This window comes from Lagenorhynchus albirostris, chromosome 13 (genome assembly GCF_949774975.1).
Source record: "Lagenorhynchus albirostris chromosome 13, mLagAlb1.1, whole genome shotgun sequence".
Classification (NCBI taxonomy): domain Eukaryota; kingdom Metazoa; phylum Chordata; class Mammalia; order Artiodactyla; family Delphinidae; genus Lagenorhynchus; species Lagenorhynchus albirostris.
Genome location: NC_083107.1, coordinates 24,719,430 through 24,738,874, shown reverse-complemented (window position 1 = coordinate 24,738,874; position 19,445 = coordinate 24,719,430). Strand labels below are relative to the sequence as shown.

Sequence of the window (19,445 nt, the reverse complement as noted above, 5' to 3'; positions counted from 1 at the left end):
TAATGGTTGCAGGGACTGAAGGAGGAGGGGATGAAGAGGGCCTGCTGATGGTTACAGGGGCTTCTTTGTGGGTTGATGAAAACGTGATGGGTTAGATGACGGTGATGGTTGCATAGGCTTGTGAATGTACGAAATGACGCTGAATTTGCAGTTTCAGAAGGTGAATGTTATGGCATGTGAATGACATCTCAAAAAATTAATGTTGAAAATGAACATTGCCAGTTTTCCCATGGTCACTATCCACTATCCACTGTCTCCATCTCTCCCTTCTCCCCACTGCATTCCTTTTGACGCCCACCCCTGCCGCTCTCTCCCATCCTCACTCCCTCGACCTGCCCCACGAGGCCTCCCAGGGAGCCTGTGAACCACTGGGCGCCTGGGTCCTGTGGCTGTTGGAGTGGCTGCCCAGTGTGCGTGCCCCCACCGCTCTCACCCGTGAGAGTGGACGCTTCCGTCGGATTTTTCTCGTGCGTTTCAGTTGATGGTGATGTTTACAGAAGGCGGCATGCGCCCTGGTCAATGGAGGAAGCCCCTCAAGATAATATTTAGGCCTGTCCAGAAGTTTGATCTCATCCACCAGTAACCTCAGGATGCTGTGCTCTGAAAGCCAGGTTGGCCGCCTGCGGGCACTTGCAGATACTGAGGACTTTGGAGGCATTTGGGTCTGCAATTGAGGCCTTGTACCTCCATATGCGACGTGACCTCAGCCCTTTGCTGCACCTCTCTAAGTGAAGTGGCACAGGAATACTGGCCTTGCCTGTCGTTGCCAGGATTAACTGAGTAGTGCATTAGCTGCCCTGGTGCTTAGGTGTTGAGTACATGGTGATTTACATACCAGGCCCTACTCGTGGGCCTCCTGATGCAGCAGTTCCTTGGCTGTGCCCCTGTCGTCAGCTGCCCCTAGGATAACTCTGAGCCCTAGCCACCTCTCTGGTAGATTTCCTATCCCCCCACTATAATCACACCTGGATAAGGCAACTCAAACCTTTCAGAGATGTGTCCTGAACCTCCTGTTTTCTTAAATACCTATCTGGTGGTTGTGAGACTTAAGGCCAACCTCCCCAAGAGACTTTTTCTGTTTCTCCTAGTAAACCTAGACTCACCTTCTGTCATCTTCAACTCTATTCAAATTTTGTTCTTTCACCCTTGACCTCTGACCCTGCTTTTTACTTCTGCCATTTCATCCTCACTCCTGCTTCCTTTCATAAATCCATAAATGCCTTTTGGCCTTCCTAGCCCTGGGCCAAGTTCCTTTCTCTTTCCTCTGTTTTTACCCCTTTCCTTCATTCTCCCATCCAACTTTCAGTCCTTCCTTTCTCATGCAGACTTTGATTCCAACCCCATCAAAAAACAAACAAAAAAAAACACACCACAGTTAGCAGCATCTCAAAATTCAAAAGTTTTATTACTCACCTATGAATTCTATTACATTTATTTATTCAGTTTTATTGTTTTAAAATATATCAAAATAAATAGAGAAATTTATACCTGTCTTATCTGTATATGGAAGAGCTGCTGGTCCCCAAGGTGGCACCAATACTCCTAGCAGCTCTGACTTTACATATCCGTAGTAGTCAGCAATTTCCATTTCTTTTTCCCTCTCAATGAAAAATTGCAGTTTCCCCAAAGAGGAGTATTTGGCAGCAATACGTTCTTGTTGAGCCAGTCTCTTTATGGCCTCCCGCTCTGGCCTCTGCTCGTGTTCGGTGGGCTTTGACATTACTGGCTCAGGAACATAGGGTTCCCTCCATGGAACTGGTTGCTTGCTGAAATCTTGCAGTAGAAATGGGGTTTGGAGCTTGGGTGGGGACTGGTGCTTATTCACAGCAGGGGGAACAGGCTCCCACTGGAGAGAAGTGCAAGATGAAGTTCCGTCGGGTGCAGGCCTAGGAGCAGCAGACTGAGGGACACTAGGCTGCGTATGGTCGGTCCAACCCGGTTGGGATGGTTAGTCATAGTTGGCTGAGATGGTTTGGCAGGACCTGGCAAAGAGGCAGGAGCTGGGTGGGATGAACTCACTGCAGGAGGTTGAGCTGAGTTAGAAGCAGGCTGGGCACAGTCAGCCAGAGCAGGCCAATGAGAGGACAGAGACTGTGGCCTCCCAAGAGCAGGTCGAGATTGAGGCTTGTCCCAGGCAGAAAACGGCAGAGGTATCAACTTGACCTTCCCAGGAGGCGGCAGCTCCTACTGGGATGGAGATGGACACTCAGCTCTGCTGTCTGGTTTCTGGGCTTCGACTTTGAGTTTTCTCAGGACTCTTACCCTCACGTGGGGTATACCTCCATGGCTGGATAGCTGGGGGTGTTTAGGGTTGCTTGAATTTCCCAAGACCCGACAGGAAGAGAGCCCAGTTTTCTTATCATTCTTCTCCCCCAGTGCATGAAAAACCTTCACAGACGCCAGCCTGCACATGCCTAGGGAGGTTCGAGGCTTTTTAAAGCTCTCTTGGATAAGCTCAGTTTGCTGCTTCCTTCGCTTCGTCTGGGGAATTGTTGGCTTCTCTTCTGCCTTGACTTTGTTCCCTGACTGCTTTTTCTCATCAGCCTTCTTCCTTCGTTTGGTCCTTGAGGTGCTTTCCTGCCCGTGGCTCTGAGTATTGCTGATCTTTCTGGATGCAGCTTTCTGAGGTTTGCCTTTGGAATGCTTGGCCGTGGTCACAGGAGCGCTGTCCCTGACTGCAGCATGGCATAGAAGCACTTCTCCCCCTAGCAGGCACTCTGGATTCTTTGGCTGGATTTTGGCCTTGGGAGCACCACTGATAGGCTCAGAGGCTTTATGTTTGTTCTTCCTGGGTTGAGCAGAGGGAACCTTTATGACACTTGGCTTTTCCTGCACCTGATTCACCTTAAAGGCTCTGATTCACCTTAAAGGCTCTGAGTGTCTTTGGCTTTGATCCTGTTGGGACCTTTGGATCAAGATCTTTCAAAGAATTAAAGAGCTGGGGAAGGTGAATATCCTCCGCCAGTGTAGTAATGTCTGCAAAACCACTGCTAGATTCCATCCCATTTTCAGGTGTCCCTAGGTCCTCAAGACTCAGGCTGTTCTTTCCCAGATCAGCATTTTCAGAAGCAGCTGCTCCTCTTGGCTGAGGGGATGCATCAGTGCAGGCCAGGAGCTGCTGAATATCAGGGATTTCTAAAGGGAGTAGTGGAGGCTCTTGGTTTTCTCTTGGGATCTGTAGGCATCCCAGAGGCTTTGAAAGCTTGGTTTTCATATCCTCCAAGTGCTCACTCTCTATTTGTCCCTGGCTTGGAGCTGGAGGCAGGGCCAGGAGACTACTGGCGCTCTGGACTGGAGCTGTCCCTGAAATGTCCCCAAGTTCAGGTGGTGGGTTACTCTCGAGTATCTGGATATTTCTGCTCCTGCAGGACCTGGGGAGTTCTTGAGTTTGTGTCACACAAGATGTCTGGCTTGGAGGTTGCAATCCCAGGGAATTTTTCGTCACCAGGGAAGTCTCCATCCCTACAAAGGAATCAAGGTAGAAGTCAGTCCCTGGTAAGTGAGATGCTCCCCCTAAACACCAACACAGCACTCATGTACCTTTCAAGGTACATGATGGATGTGTTGGTGTTTAGGGGCAAGATGGGCAAGGCATTTCTAGTAACTCTTCTTAAGGATCACGGACAGTGCCCTATGCTACGAGATAAGCGGTGACTGTTGTAATTCTTACTGGTGATCATTTCATGTCACCGATTCTTGGCTTTCTTTGTATTTCATAGGATTGTTCAAAGTCAAATAAAAAATGAGTCTTATTTTTTAAAGAAACGAAATATTTTACAAAGCCTAGCATTCTCTCATAGAGTCCTTTCAATTCTCCCCACTTTCCTGAGAGGCTAAGAACACTTCACACCATGAACTAGGAGAGGGAGTAGAGCCCTTCCTGTTGAAATAAATAAACAAGGACAGAGTCTTAGCCTGCTTGCTCTGGACAGGATCCCGGACCACAAGGTCTTAAATCCTGGTATAAAGTAGGGAAGTGAGGACAGTTAAACTGGCACTATGATAACAAGAGTTCTGAAACACCTTCCAAAGAGACTGTGGCAGTAGATCAGGGAAGGGAGTGAGACAGTGTGGGAGTACAGGGGGAATGATCGGCTACAGCAGTGAAAAATGTGGTGCCTCTTGGTATGCTCTCGGGGTTCTTGTACATGCAGCATAGATGACATTTAGAGTGTCCCTCCCACCTTCCAACCTGAATTAGGTGTTCTTTTTTAAAAATTTATTTTTATTTATTTATTTTTGAACTTACTTATTTTATGTATGTATTTGTTTGGCTGCACTGGGTCTTCATTGCTGTGCACGGGCTTTCTCTAGTTGCGGCTAGCGGGGGCTACTCTTGGTTGCGGTGTGCGGGCTTCTCATTGCGGTGGCTTCTCTTGCTACGGAGCACGGGCTCTAGGCGCGTGGGCTTCAGTAGATGTGGCTCACGGGCTCTAGAATGCAGGCTCAGTAGTTGTGGCACATGGGCTTAGTTGCTCCACGGCCTGTGGGATCTTCCCTGACCAGGGCTCGAACCCGTGTCCCCTGCATTGGCAGGTGGATTCTTAACCACTGCGCCACCAGGGAAGCCCTAGGTGTTCTTATATAGAGTCTAAAACCAGAGAGCCCTGAGCGAAGGTAGTGGTTATTAAAGGCTCAGGATCTAAATTCTGCCTGTCTGTACACCACTTCCCAGCTGTAGATTTGACCCCACTTTTGAATGCTGACCTCATTGTTCAACTTTCTTGCTGTTTGTACTCACCTTGAAAACTTGTTTCTGTGACAGGTTGAGCAGACACAGGGTAGTAGATTCCAGAGGTGGAAGCTGGTGGTTGGATATTTGTGGGCTGAATCTCCTTTAGTACCATAACCACTTTTGGTTGCACAGAGGCCCTACTTCCTGTGTATGACACAGAGCCATAGGATTGCAGGCAGGAGCCAAGTTCTCCATTCAGTAAAGACCCCAATGTGCCTTGGTTATAGTAATACACCTGGCTTCCTTACTGGTAGGGAAGTGACAGGCTGTGTCCCTGATTTGGAATCTGAGATGGTGTTCCCTGAGCAAGCCTGGCAGAAGGTGATGGATATAGAGGGACCATGTTATTGGTGTCTGCAGTTTTATCATACTGGGCTGCCGTAAACATGGAGGAAGCAGCTGTGTGCTGGTCAGTGACTGCCAGAGTACAGTCTCCGAGTGAAGGAGAATTCTTTTCAGTGCTTCCTGTGATGTCCCAGTCTAGAACACCCGGATAGGAAGCAGCTGAAGTGGTGGTCTGGCTCTGGTCAGTAACTCCAGATAACATAGTTGTGCTAGACTGTTGGTGAAGGTAGGCGCTACCCATGAGTGTCTGGAAAGAGGTACCAGTACCTGATGCCGAACTGACGGCAGGAGCAGAGACTCTGGAGAAGTTGCAGACACTTCCTGTTAGGGAAGTTGCATTGCTCACCCCAGGAAGAGAGTGCTGCAGAGAATTCAGAGTTCCAAGTCGAGATGGATTTTGGAAATTTTCTGTAAGAACAAGAGGGTAATGAAAAAGTCAGGGACATTGATAAATTCTCACTATGTTTGAGGAACAGCATTATCTTAAGTTTCTTGCTATCCGGATACCTCTAGTGTCAATACTTACTGAAAAACCAAAAATGAGACTGTTATGATGGTTGCAAGGACTGAGCAGTTTTACACTCTTCTGTATTAGCTGCCTGTGCTCCCATGTTGGGCACAGATGGGCAGAAGACCCAAGTGGTGTGGTTCAGACATTGTTCTCTAGGCTGGAAGCAACCTTCTCCCTGACCTGTCTTTCCTTTCAGCCTGCACTTCTATGCTGTTTCGTAGACTGGGAGCATTTTAGAACTAGGAGGTCCTTAGAGAACTTCTGTTTTCACAGTCTCATTTCATGAGGAAGGAAATTGAGGCTCAGAGAGGTCGGGTTGACTTGTTCAAGTTCTCTCATTATGTTAGTATCCTTACCAGATTTCAGAACCTAAGTATCCTGACTTGCTTGCCAGGACACTATTCTGAGCATGATACTGCCAGAAAGCAGGAGAAATAGAACTTATAATGTAGGCATTTTTTTCATCCGTTAGAAAACAGTACGGCTATTACCATTGGAATCTTCAGTGTCTCACTTTGCTTGTGCAGTTCCCACGCTATTACCTAGAGTTCACATATAGCTCAGTCCAACTGGTAAATTTAAAGAGTCATTTCTACCCTCTTCAATCCTGAGGTTGAGCTGAGTTAGTAGAAACAGGCTGGGCACACTCAGCCACAGCAGGCCGATGTGAGGCCAGAGACTGTGGCCTCCGCGGAGCAGGTTGAGATTGAGGCTTGTCCCAGGCAGAAAACGGCAGAGGTATCAACTTGACCTTCCCAGGAGGCGGCAGCTCCTACTGGGATGGAGATGGACACTGTTTTCCAGCACTGCTGTCTGGTTTCTGGGCTTCGACTTGAGTTTTCTCAGGACTCTTACCCTCAGGTGGGGTATACCTCCATGGCTGGATAGCTGGGGGTGTTTAGGGTTGCTTGAATTTCCCAAGACCCGACAGGAAGAGAGCCCAGTTTTCTTATCATTCGCCTCCCCCAGTGCATGAAAAACCTTCACAGACGCCAGCCTGCACATGCCTAGGGAGGTTCGAGGCTTTTTAAAGCTCTCTTGGATAAGCTCAGTTTGCTGCTTCCTTCGCTTCGTCTGGGGAATTGTTGGCTTCTCTTCTGCCTTGACTTTGTTCCCTGACTGCTTTTTCTCATCAGCCTTCTTCCTTCGTTTGGTCCTTGAGGTGCTTTCCTGCCCGTGGCTCTGAGTATTGCTGATCTTTCTGGATGCAGCTTTCTGAGGTTTGCCTTTGGAATGCTTGGCCGTGGTCACAGGAGCGCTGTCCCTGACTGCAGCATGGCATAGAAGCACTTCTCCCCCTAGCAGGCACTCTGGATTCTTTGGCTGGATTTTGGCCTTGGGAGCACCACTGATAGGCTCAGAGGCTTTATGTTTGTTCTTCCTGGGTTGAGCAGAGGGAACCTTTATGACACTTGGCTTTTCCTGCACCTGATTCACCTTAAAGGCTCTGATTCACCTTAAAGGCTCTGAGTGTCTTTGGCTTTGATCCTGTTGGGACCTTTGGATCAAGATCTTTCAAAGAATTAAAGAGCTGGGGAAGGTGAATATCCTCCGCCAGTGTAGTAATGTCTGCAAAACCACTGCTAGATTCCATCCCATTTTCAGGTGTCCCTAGGTCCTCAAGACTCAGGCTGTTCTTTCCCAGATCAGCATTTTCAGAAGCAGGCTGCTCCTCTTGGCTAAGGGGATGCATCAGTGCAGGCCAGGAGCTGCTGAATATCAGGGATTTCTAAAGGGAGTAGTGGAGGCTCTTGGTTTTCTCTTGGGATCTGTAGGCATCCAGAGGCTTTGAAAGCTTGGTTTTCATATCCTCCAAGTGCTCACTCTCTATTTGTCCCTGGCTTGGAGCTGGAGGCAGGGCCAGGAGACTACTGGCGCTCTGGACTGGAGCTGTCCCTGAAATGTCCCCAAGTTCAGGTGGTGGGTTACTCTCAAGTATCTGGATATTTCTGCTCCTGCAGGACCTGGGGAGTTCTTGAGTTTGTGTCACACAAGATGTCTGGCTTGGAGGTTGCAATCCCAGGGAATTTTTCGTCACCAGGGAAGTCTCCATCCCTACAAAGGAATCAAGGTAGAAGTCAGTCCCTGGTAAGTGAGATGCTCCCCCTAAACACTAACACAGCACTCATGTACCTTTCAAGGTACATGATGGATGTGTTGGTGTTTAGGGGCAAGATGGGCAAGGCATTTCTAGTAACTCTTCTTAAGGATCACGGACAGTGCCCTATGCTACGAGATAAGCGGTGACTGTTGTAATTCTTACTGGTGATCATTTCATGTCACCGATTCTTGGCTTTCTTTGTATTTCATAGGATTGTTCAAAGTCAAATAAAAAATGAGTCTTATTTTTTAAAGAAACGAAATATTTTACAAAGCCTAGCATTCTCTCATAGAGTCCTTTCAATTCTCCCCACTTTCCTGAGAGGCTAAGAACACTTCACACCATGAACTAGGAGAGGGAGTAGAGCCCTTCCTGTTGAAATAAATAAACAAGGACAGAGTCTTAGCCTGCTTGCTCTGGACAGGATCCCGGACCACAAGGTCTTAAATCCTGGTATAAAGTAGGGAAGTGAGGACAGTTAAACTGGCACTATGATAACAAGAGTTCTGAAACACCTTCCAAAGAGACTGTGGCAGTAGATCAGGGAAGGGAGTGAGACAGTGTGGGAGTACAGGGGGAATGATCGGCTACAGCAGTGAAAAATGTGGTGCCTCTTGGTATGCTCTCGGGGTTCTTGTACATGCAGCATAGATGACATTTAGAGTGTCCCTCCCACCTTCCAACCTGAATTAGGTGTTCTTTTTTAAAAATTTATTTTTATTTATTTATTTTTGAACTTACTTATTTTATGTATGTATTTGTTTGGCTGCACTGGGTCTTCATTGCTGTGCACGGGCTTTCTCTAGTTGCGGCTAGCGGGGGCTACTCTTGGTTGCGGTGTGCGGGCTTCTCATTGCGGTGGCTTCTCTTGCTGTGGAGCACGGACTCTAGGTGCGTGGGCTTCGGTAGATGTGGCTCACGGGCTCTAGAATGCAGGCTCAGTAGTTGTGGCACATGGGCTTAGTTGCTCCGCGGCTTGTGGGATCTTCCCAGACCAGGGCTCGAACCCGTGTCCCCTGCATTGGCAGGTGGATTCTTAACCACTGCACCACCAGGGAAGCCCTAGGTGTTCTTATATAGAGTCTAAAACCAGAGAGCCCTGAGCGAAGATAGTGGTTATTAAAGGCTCAAACTGAAAGGATCCAAGGGAAGCCAGGGAGAGCAGATCTTGCAATATATCCAGCTGGGAGGTGCTGGCCGCTGAGATCAGATTTGTACCAGTGGAGGTTTTGAGAAGTAGTTCAGTGATGGATATTATCCTGCAGGATGCAGGTGAAATCAGGTGTTCAGTTTTGAGCATGTGAAGTTGATCAGAAATCCAAGTGAAGATGTCCTGTAGGCATGTTGACAGGCATGAACATGATAGGAGCCCAGGGCCTGTCTGTGTTGTAGATGTATTAGGATACATCAGTGAAGAGACAATATTTAAACCCATGAAAATAGGTGGAATCATCTGGAAAGTGGGTGTTGTAAACAAGGAAGTGTCTGAGGTCAGAGACCTGTAGCACTGCAACATTTGCCAGTTAGAGGATGTCAAGGCACCAGCAAAGAAGGCTGGGAAGGTGTGGCCCATGGGGAGGTGAGTGGAGAGAGATGCGGTCCAGGAAGCTGGGAAATAAAGAGGAAGGTGAGATTCCCTCTGTCATGTGGTGCCACTAGGTCAAACGTTTGTATATATATACTTATGTACAAAATGTATATATATATGTATGTACAGTATTAGCCTTCTTAACTTGACGTTACTTCATGAGGGCATGTTCCCATGTAAATGATGGTTTAACACTGTTAACAAGAAATGTATATTTGACTTTGCCTGTGCCCGCCCTGAGCCAGCGATCCTCCATGCTCCCTGCATCCAGTGAGATGCGCTACACACTGATGGAGCGGACATGAGCAGAACGATGGTGGCCAGGCTCCGACTGGGGCTGCTGCTTCTGGTGCTGCTCTTACCTACGCAGATTTATTCAAATCAAACAATTGTTGTAACACCTTCAAGTAACCCCTCCCAGAATATCTCAGCTGCCCCCAATCCAGCCAATGCCACCATCATGTCAAGTGATGATGCTCCACAGTCAACAGCCAGTCTCTTCATGATCTTGGTCTCCCTTCTACATCTCTGCTGTTAAGAGACTCAGGGCAAGAAGCATCTATACATCCCCATCTTCTAAACCCAGTTCAAAAGGCGTCTAGACATCTAGTGTGACAAGGAAAACAACAACAACCAGGGCTTCATTGAATGAATCTGCTGATTTCACACCTTATTTTATTGACAGAAATTGTTGAGGATCCCACATTTGATTGGTTTGAAGAGCATGTGAAGGGTTTGACTAGATGATGAATGCCAATATTAAAGCTGCTGGAGTTTCCTGTACAAGATGAAGAGAGACAATATCCAAAATTAGTTGAGATGATTTTCTTAAATGTGGCTTAAGAAGTATGGGCACATAAAACTCTACCTTGAAAATGAGAATAGATTTTATCTTACTTAGAGATAAAGAATAAGATGTAGAACAAAGATTCAGTTTTCATTTGGTGCATTAAATTTATAAGGCCATAAAACAATTGAATAAAACAGAAAGCTTCCATGATTCTCTTTATACATACATTAGAAGGAACTTCCAGGTGTTACTGCAAATCCTCCATGTGTTGTTTCAGCATTACTAACTTAATGCCGATGTACTCTAAATAAAATTTTATGTTAAGCTATCACTGTTCTCTTGGGAACTGAACTCTTTCTTCTGGGGCTTTGTGTTTGACATTGAATTTGGATTATTATTTCTTTTTGCGGTACGCGGGCCTCTCACTGTTGTGGCCTCTCCCATTGCGGAGCACAGGCTCTGGACGCGCAGACTCAGCGACCATGGCTCACGGGCCTAGCCGCTCTGCGGCATGTGGGATCTTCCCGGACCGGGGCACGAACCCGTGTCCCCTGAGTCGGCAGGTGGACTCTCAACCACTGCGCCACCAGGGAAGCCCCAAATTTGGATTTTTATATAGCCATTGACATGTGCCAGCTCAATGATGGATTGGAATCTACCCCAAATCCAAGCATAATGAGTACATTTTGCTTATATACTTATCAACTATTCTTATTCAAAAAGAGTGCTAGATTCATTTAGCTAGACAGATAACAAAGAGTAGAAGTATATTAATCTCAACTAATTTCAAAATGCTTTTTATTTCTGCATAGGTTGAATAATTTTTACAATTTAAAAAATGGTCTGTTTTGAAGGTAAAATTGACAAATCTTGAAATTAAAAAGGTAAATATGTGAAGGAACCAAACTGTAAATCAAATATTCGAGAACTGAAGACTGGAAGCTTGCTTACATTAAATTCAGAAAAAAAATTATACTCTTTTCTGTAAATACTTCCTTTTAAACTGAATCAGAATGGCCATATTTGGAACACTTTCTGTTGTCATTCAATATTTTTAGACAGTTGGAACCCGGTCTTAAGCCTAAAGTGGGCTTGATTTTGGAAAGTAAAACTTTTCACAACTGCTTTGATGCACAGAAACCTTTTTAAAAGTAGCCATTCCCTAAAGTCTTTTGTTCACATGGTCACACAATGATGCTTAGATGTTCCAAAATCTAATATGGTCACAGTTAACCAAAGTCATATTTTTCCATCTTTAAAAACCTACATTGGAATAACCATATCCAACAGATCTCAAGCTACTGTGTGTGTGAATGAACATTCTCTTTTGTTTCATACCTGAATGCTGTATCTCTATTTTGGATTGTATATTGTTTTTTATTGTATTTATGCTTTGATTTATAGTAACTTCTCATGTTATGGAATTGATATTGTATTAAACATAAACTGTAAATAAAAAGAAGTGGCTGAAAGAGCAAAAAAATCAAGATATGTATATTTTCCTTGCTGTGTTATATTTAATATATAGAGGGAATATAGGACAGTTATAATGATATTAATTTCTGTTAGGATAATGGTAACATTAGAGCATGAGAATGATATTACTGCAAACAGTTCTCCATTTAGTTTGATTTTGGGGGTTAAAGTTAGGTTGGTGAGAGTTGCTAGGAGTCATAATGCTGCTATAGGTGGAAGGAGTGTTCATAAACTGTGAGCTAGAACTATAGTTCAACTGTGAATTTGTTCATAATTCAGGTTTGGTAGGTAGAATAATATTGATGATGTAAGGCATTGGACAATTATTAGGGCTGTAGCTCCTATACAGCTTCCTGGTGTTTAAATAAGAATGGCTACAATGACTAGTACTATGTGGCTGAAAGAGTGATTTTAAATCTGGCATAAACAGATTGAGCTGGTTATGATTGGTCCTCAGAAGAATAATATGAGGAGGAATTATGCCATGTAATTTGTTAAGATGCTTAGTATTGTTCTAATTCATCAAGTTTTAGCAGTAATGCTGCAAGTAGATTCAACAAGTAGTGGCTTTTGCTTTGTGCTTTTGGTAGTCAAATGGTTGTTGCTATGGCTTGAGTGTTGACTATGTGCAAAGCACAGCGTTTTACAAGCATATTATTTCATTTTACCATCATGACAACCTTATGAAGTATTATTTTCATTATATAGATGTAATTTTTGAGGCACAGAGCGGTTAAGTAACATTCCCCAAATCGCAAAGTTAGGAAGTAGAGAATCAAAGTCTATGTCCAGTTCCATCTGTCTCTCAAACCACTGTTCTGTTTTAAGGTGATGTCTTTGAAGAGAATAAAACAAAAAGTATGACATGACTCTTTCCTATGGTATATATCTGGAGAAAGCTTTAATCATACCAGATAAAAATAGAAAAAAAGTCCATTTTGAAAAAGGCAGATCACATATTCTGCAGAAGTAGAAAGAACATCAAAGTGGGCTTGTAATTTGTACAGGTAGGAATAGGTTAGAGAGGGCATCTTTTTGCTGATCCATCTTGTTATCTAAGCAGGACTGGAAAGACTATAAAATATAGGACCTGAAACTCAACCCATCTCCAGAGGTGAGTGGGCTCCAGGGGACAGACCCAGCTGGGTATTAGCAGGCAGTATGTGCCACTTAGATGAATGGATCTAGAGTGTCTGCTCCAAAGAAATGCAACCCAAGGAAGCAGAGTATACTGGTGGGTGAGCAGAAATTACACAAGAAGGGGATTTATTTGCCATATGGAGAAGGATAATGAAGTGGGTCAGAGGGAAGGCTGGCTTATTCACACATTTATCAATCACAACCTTCGTGATCTTGGACATGTTATATACTCCCTGATTCTGTTTCTTTATCTAGAAATTGGAGATAATAATGTAATCTACATAATAAAGTTGTAAGGAAGATAAAAATGATTCATGGAAAGCAATTAGCACAGTGTCTAAAATAGGTTAGGTACTATATAAAGGCTTCCTATTATTTTAATCATACACAGGACATAGTAAAAATAAAAGGGGGAAGTTATCAGAACTGGAGAGGTCAGCAAGGGAGAGAGTAAAGCATATGACACCATGGAAGAAGTTGTTGGCAATGAGATGTACCTTGGATGGTGGATCATGGGCATGTGGTTGGTGGAGTTAAGAGGTACTATAATAACTGATCCTTTTATATGTGCCAGACATGACTTAACTCATTACATATCTATGATGTAGTCTACTATATTGCTCCATTTTACAGATGTAGAAACTGAGGCTCAGGGATAGGGATTCAAATAATCTATTTATTGTCCTCAGGTTTTTATTACATCATTGGTTCAGAATTATTTTGGTGCCTATACCAGATGTTGGGGAGGATTTTAGTCCTGTCTAGCCTCTAAACTGATTCTCTTTAACCTCTAACAATCCCAGCTACCTAATAAAATGACATTTTGTGTCTTAGGATACATTTGATCTAATCTCACTAGATTATTATCATTTTCCCCACACTTTATCCATCCCCCAAATTATTCATTCAGTCTCTCATTCAACCAATACTTGTTGTTAAGCTCTTTCCAACATTCTAGATACAATTTAGGATGTAGTGACTCAGAGATGATAAAATACAGAGGCAGAGATACAGGTAAATAGATATTCACAGATCGCTCTATAAATATTATTGTAGAAGCTTAATAGACATGTGTATATTGGGAGGGAGTGTCACAGGGAACAGTCAAGAGGCCAATTACCTCACCTAAGCAGCCCAACTCTTGAAATCTAGAATTAGATTAGTTCCTGGACACTCTCATTCATTCCTCTGTCTCATTTCATCTCTGCCTGCTCTGTGCCCAATCCTTGCTTCATCCTTCAAGTCTCACATTGACTTCAGAATCATCTCTGTCTCAGTCCCTGGAATGTCTATTTAAGTTCCTATGACCATATAAGGTTTAAATTGACTAATCAATATTGAAGCTGAGACTTGCCTTTTTCCCAAAAGTCAAAAGTCATCTTTAGATGACAAAGAGATGGAAAATAATGACTAAATTCTGAGGGAAGAAGCAGGGAGAGAACTATGGCAGAAAAATTCTAAATATCTCATTTTCAGTTAAAGGAGATTTTATGTGTTTTTTGTTTGATTGCTAGATCTTGAACTAGTAGCTAATATTGAATGTAGCTATGAATGACACATTAATCAGGGCAAAAGTCTCATAACCACAAAAAGCCTATTTCAATGACACCACAGGGGTTATTCTATCCTTCCCTCTTTTTTAATGAACAGTTGTTTGTCACCTACATTGGGCAAAGCAATGAGATAGATACAAAATGGAGGGTGACATATACCCTACTTTTTTTAAAGGAACTTCTTTGTTTTTTATTGTCACTGTAAATGACTACTGAGATAATTTTTAAAACTTTAACACAGATCTTTCTAGGCTAACAGAATCACAGCCTCTAATTTTATAAATCTCTCTTCTTCTGGTATCAAGAGTTAAAATTTGTGGAACAAAACGATTTTCCTAAAAACACAAAATCAGCTGTTAATCATGCATATACCCTACTTTTAAGGAACATTATATTATTTACTATAGTGTATATGAAACAGAATCAGTATTACCCCAGAGAAGCAATTAAATAACCAGACTATATATAAAGATTTGACAGGGTCACAAGGATTTTTCAACATACACAAATCAATCAGTGTGATACACCACATCAACAAGACAAAAATTACATGATCATCTCAATATATTCAGAAAAAGTATTTGATAAAATGCAACATCCATTCATGATTTAAAAAATAAAACCTACAAAAATGGATATAGAAGGAACATATCTTAACATAATAAAACCTATTTATGATAAACCCACAGCCAATATAATATTCAACAGTGAAAAGCTTAAAAGCCTTCATGCTAAAATCTGGAACAAGACAAGGATGCCCACTCTCACCACTTTTCTTCAACATAGTATTGGAAGTCCTAGCCACAGCAATCAGAAAAGAAAAAGAAAAGGTATTCAAATTGGTAGGGAAGAGGTAAAATTGTCATTATATGCAGATGACATGATGATATATATAGAAAACACTAAAGACTCCACACAAAAACTACTAGAACTGATAAATGAATTCAGCAAGGTAGCAGGATACAAGATTAACATACAAAAATCATTACATTTCCTTACAGTAACAATGAAATATCAGAAAGGAATGTAAACAAACAATCTTTTTAAAATTGCATCAAAAATAACATACTTAGGGGGACTTCCCTGGCAGTAAAGTCGTTAAGACTTTGCTTTCCAATGTAGGTTGTGCAGGTTCGATCCCTGGTTGGGGAGCTAAGATTCCACATACCTCGTGACCAAAAACATTTAAAAAAAGCCATATTGTAACAAAATCAATAAAGACTTTAAAAATGGTTCACATCAAAAGAAAATCTTTAAAAAAAACACCTAGGAATAAACCTAACCAAGGAATGTGAAAGACTTATATGCTGAGAACTACAAAACATTAATAAAGGAAATTGAAGATCATTCAAAGAAATGGAAAGATAGCCAATGCTCTTGGGAAGAGTTAATATTGTTAAAATGGTCATACAACCCAAAGCAATTTACAGATTTAATGCAATCCCTATCAAATTACCCATGACATCTTCTCACAGAACTAGAACAAATAATCCTAAAATTTATATGGAACCATAAAAGACCCATAATTGTCAAAGCAATCTTGAGGAAAAAGAGCAAAGCAGGAGGCATAGCCCTCCCAGACTTCAGACAATACTACAAAGCTACAGTAATCAAAACAGTGTGGTATTGGCACTAAAACAGACATATGGATCAAGGGAACAGAATAGAGAGCCCAGAAATAAACCCACATACTGATGGACAATTAATTCTTTACAAGAGGCAAGAATATACAGTGGGAAAAAGACAGTCTCTTCAACAAGTTGTGTTGGAAAAGTTTGACAGCTACATGTAAATCAATGAAGTTAGAACACACCCTCATACCATGCACAAAAATAAACTCAAAATGGCTTAAAGACTTACATATAAGACGTGACACCATAAAATTCTTAGAAGAGAATATAGGCACAACATTCTCTGATGTAAATTGTACCAATGTTTTCTTAGATCAATCTCCCAGGGCAATAGAAATAAAAGCAAAAATAAACAAATGGGACCTAATCAAACTTATAAGCTTTTGCACAGCAAATGAAACCATAAACAAAATGAAAACTCAACCTACAGACTGAAGAAAGTATTTGCAAAAGATGCGACTGACAAGGGCTTGATTTGCAGAATATACAAACAGCTTATAGAATTCAATAACAAAAGAACAAACAACCCAATTGATAAATGGGTAGAAGACCTAAATAGACATTTCTCCAAAGAAGACATGCAGATGGCCAAAAGGCACATGAAAAGATGCTTATCATTGCTAATTATTAGAGAAATACAAATCAAAACTACAATGAGGTACCACCTCACACCAGTCAGAATAGCCATCATTAAAATGTCTACAAATAATAAAAGCTGGAGAGGATGTGGAGAAAAGGAAACCCTCTTACACTGTTGGTGGGAATATGTACTGGTGCAGCCACTATGGAAAATAGTATGGAGGTTCCTCAAAAAACTAAAATTAGAGTTCCATATTATCCAGCAATCCTACTCCTGGGCATATACCCAGACAAAACTATAATTCAAAAAGATACATGGACCACTATGTTCATAGCAACACTATTCACAATATCCAAGACATGGAAACAACCTAAATGTCCATTCACAGATGAAGATGTGGTATATGTGTACAGTGGAATACTCCTCAGCAATGTAATGCCATTTGCAGCAACGTGGATGGACCTAGAGGTTATCATACTAAAGTGAAGTCAGAAAGAGAAAGATAAATACCATATGATACCACTTATATATGGAATCTAAAATACAACACAAGTGAACATATCTACAAAACAGAAACAGACTCACAGACATAGAGAACAGACTTGTGGTTGCCAAGGGGGAGGGGAGTGGGGTAAGGAAGGACTGGGAATTTTGGATTAGCAGATGCAAACTATTATATATAGGATGGATAAAAAACAAGGTTCTAGTGTGTAGTTCAGGGAACTATATTCAACATCCTGTGATAAACCATAACTGAAAAGAATAAGAAAATAATATATAATATATATATAATAATATATATATAACTGAGTCACTTTGTAGTACAGCAGAAATTAACACAACATTGTAAATCAACTGCGCTTCAATAAAAGTTTTAAAAAATAAAGATTTGACAGTTACTTATGGTCTTAATAGCTAATATTCTCAAAATGCTTTTAAGCTATTCTGATAAGGTCAGTCTATAGCACCAGTGACATTTCCCAAACCCCCCCAGAGGCCAAGAGTCTTTGTCTTTTCATGCTGTTGCTGGAGCTGATGGTCTGGTCTAGTGTGCGTATTCCTTAGAGGACACATGGGTGTCAGTCTATCACAGAGACACTATAGAAAAATCCATCATCACACTAGAATATAAGCTTGACACAGTTTTTTGAGGGCAAAGAAAAATCAAAGGTGGAGGAGCAGGTATGACTAAAAATCATCAGTGTCACTTGGGGTACCTATAAACAGTCCCTCTGATGTCTGCTTTACTACTTTTTTTTGAAGTATAGTTGACTTACAACTATATTTACATTAGTTTCATGTGTAACATAGTGATTCAATATTTTATACATTCCAAAATGAACACCACAATAAGTCTAGTTGCCATATTGACTATATACCCTACACAGTACATCACATCACTCTGGCTTATTTATTTTATAACTGGAGGCTTTTAATATCCTCATCTATTTCACTTATCCAAACACAACCCTTCCCTCTGGCAAACACATTTGTTCTCTGTATCTATGAATCTATTTCTGTTTTTTTATGTTTGTTCATTTCCTTTTTTAGATTTCACATATAAGTGAAATCATATAGTATTTGTCTTTCTCTGACTTACTTCAGTTAGCTCAATATTCTCTAGGTACATCCATGTTGTCACAAATGGCAAGATTTCACTTTCATGGTTGAATAATATTCCATTGTATATACAATGGACTATTATATATAATATATACCACATCTTCTTTATCCATTCATCTACCAACCTAACAATTAAGTTCTTCTCATATCTTGGGTATTGTAAATAATGCCACAAAAATCCCGTGTTCATATATCTTTTCAAATTGGCATTTTCTTACTTGCAGAATTTCTGCTGAAAGATCAGCTGTTAACCTTATGGAGAGTCACTTGTGTGTTATTTTTTGCTTTTCCGTTGCTGCTTTTAATATTTTTTTCCTTGTATTTAATTTTTGTTAGTTGGGTTAATATGCGTCTTGGCCTGTTTCTCCTTGGATTTATCCTGTATGGGACTCTCTGCACTTCCTGGACTTGATTGACTATTTCCTTTCCCATATTAGGGAAGTTTTCAATTATAATCTCTTCAAATATTTTCTCAGTCCCTTTCTTTTTCTCTTCTTCTTCTGGGACCCCTATAATTCGAATGTTGGTGCATTTAACGTTGTCCCAGAGGTCTCTGAGACTGTCCTCAATTCTTTTCATTCTTTTTTCATTATTCTGCTCTGTGGCAGTTATTTCCACCATTTTATCTTCCAGGTCACTTATCCGTTCTTCTGCCTCAGTTATTCTGCTATTGATCTCATCTAGAGTATTTTTCATTTCATTTATTGTGTTGTTCATCATTGTTTGTTTGCTCTTTAGTTCTTCTAGGTCCTTGTTAAATGTTTCTTGCATTTTCTCTATTCTATTTCCAAGATTTTGGATCATCTTTACTATCATTATTCTGAATTCTTTTTCAGGTAGACTGCCTATTTCCTCTTCATTTGTTGGGTCTGGTGGGTTTTTACCTTCCTCCTTCATCTGCTGCATGTTTCTCTGTCTTCTCATTTTGTTTATCTTACTGTGTTTGGGGTCTGCTTTTTGCAGGCTGCAGGTTTGTAGTTCCCATTGTTTTTGGTGTCTGCCCCCAGTGGGTGAGGTTGGTTCAGTGGCTTGTGTAGGTTTCCTGGTGGAGAGGACTGGTGCTTGTTTTCCGACGGGTGGGGCTGGATCTTGTCCTTCTGGTGGGCAGGGTTCCATCCAGTGGTGTGTTTTGTGGTGTCAGTGAACTTAGTATGACTTTAGGCAGCCTCTCTGTTAATGAGTGGGGTTGTGCTCCTGTCTTGCTAGTTGTTTGGCATGGGGCATCCAGCACTGGAGCTTGCTGGCAGTTGGGTGGAGCTGTGTCTTTGTGTTGAGATGGAGATCTCTAGGAAAGCTCTTGTCAATTGACATTACGTGAGGCTGGGAGTTCTCTGGTGCTCCAATGTTCTGCACGTGGCTCTTCCACCTCAGA

The 19,445-nt window shown here is 41.9% G+C and overlaps 1 protein-coding gene and 2 pseudogenes across 1 annotated transcript in view; 1 reads left to right on the top strand and 2 right to left on the bottom strand.

Moving 5' to 3' along the window:
- LOC132531528 (ATP synthase subunit d, mitochondrial-like) overlaps positions 1 to 19,445 on the top strand; it is a 34,484-nt gene that overhangs the window by 992 nt on the left and 14,047 nt on the right. The gene's annotated exons all lie outside the window — the stretch shown is intronic.
- Positions 92 to 5,498, bottom strand: LOC132531865 (uncharacterized protein C2orf78-like; annotated as a pseudogene).
- LOC132531678 (uncharacterized protein C2orf78-like) lies at positions 6,193 to 7,644 on the bottom strand (annotated as a pseudogene).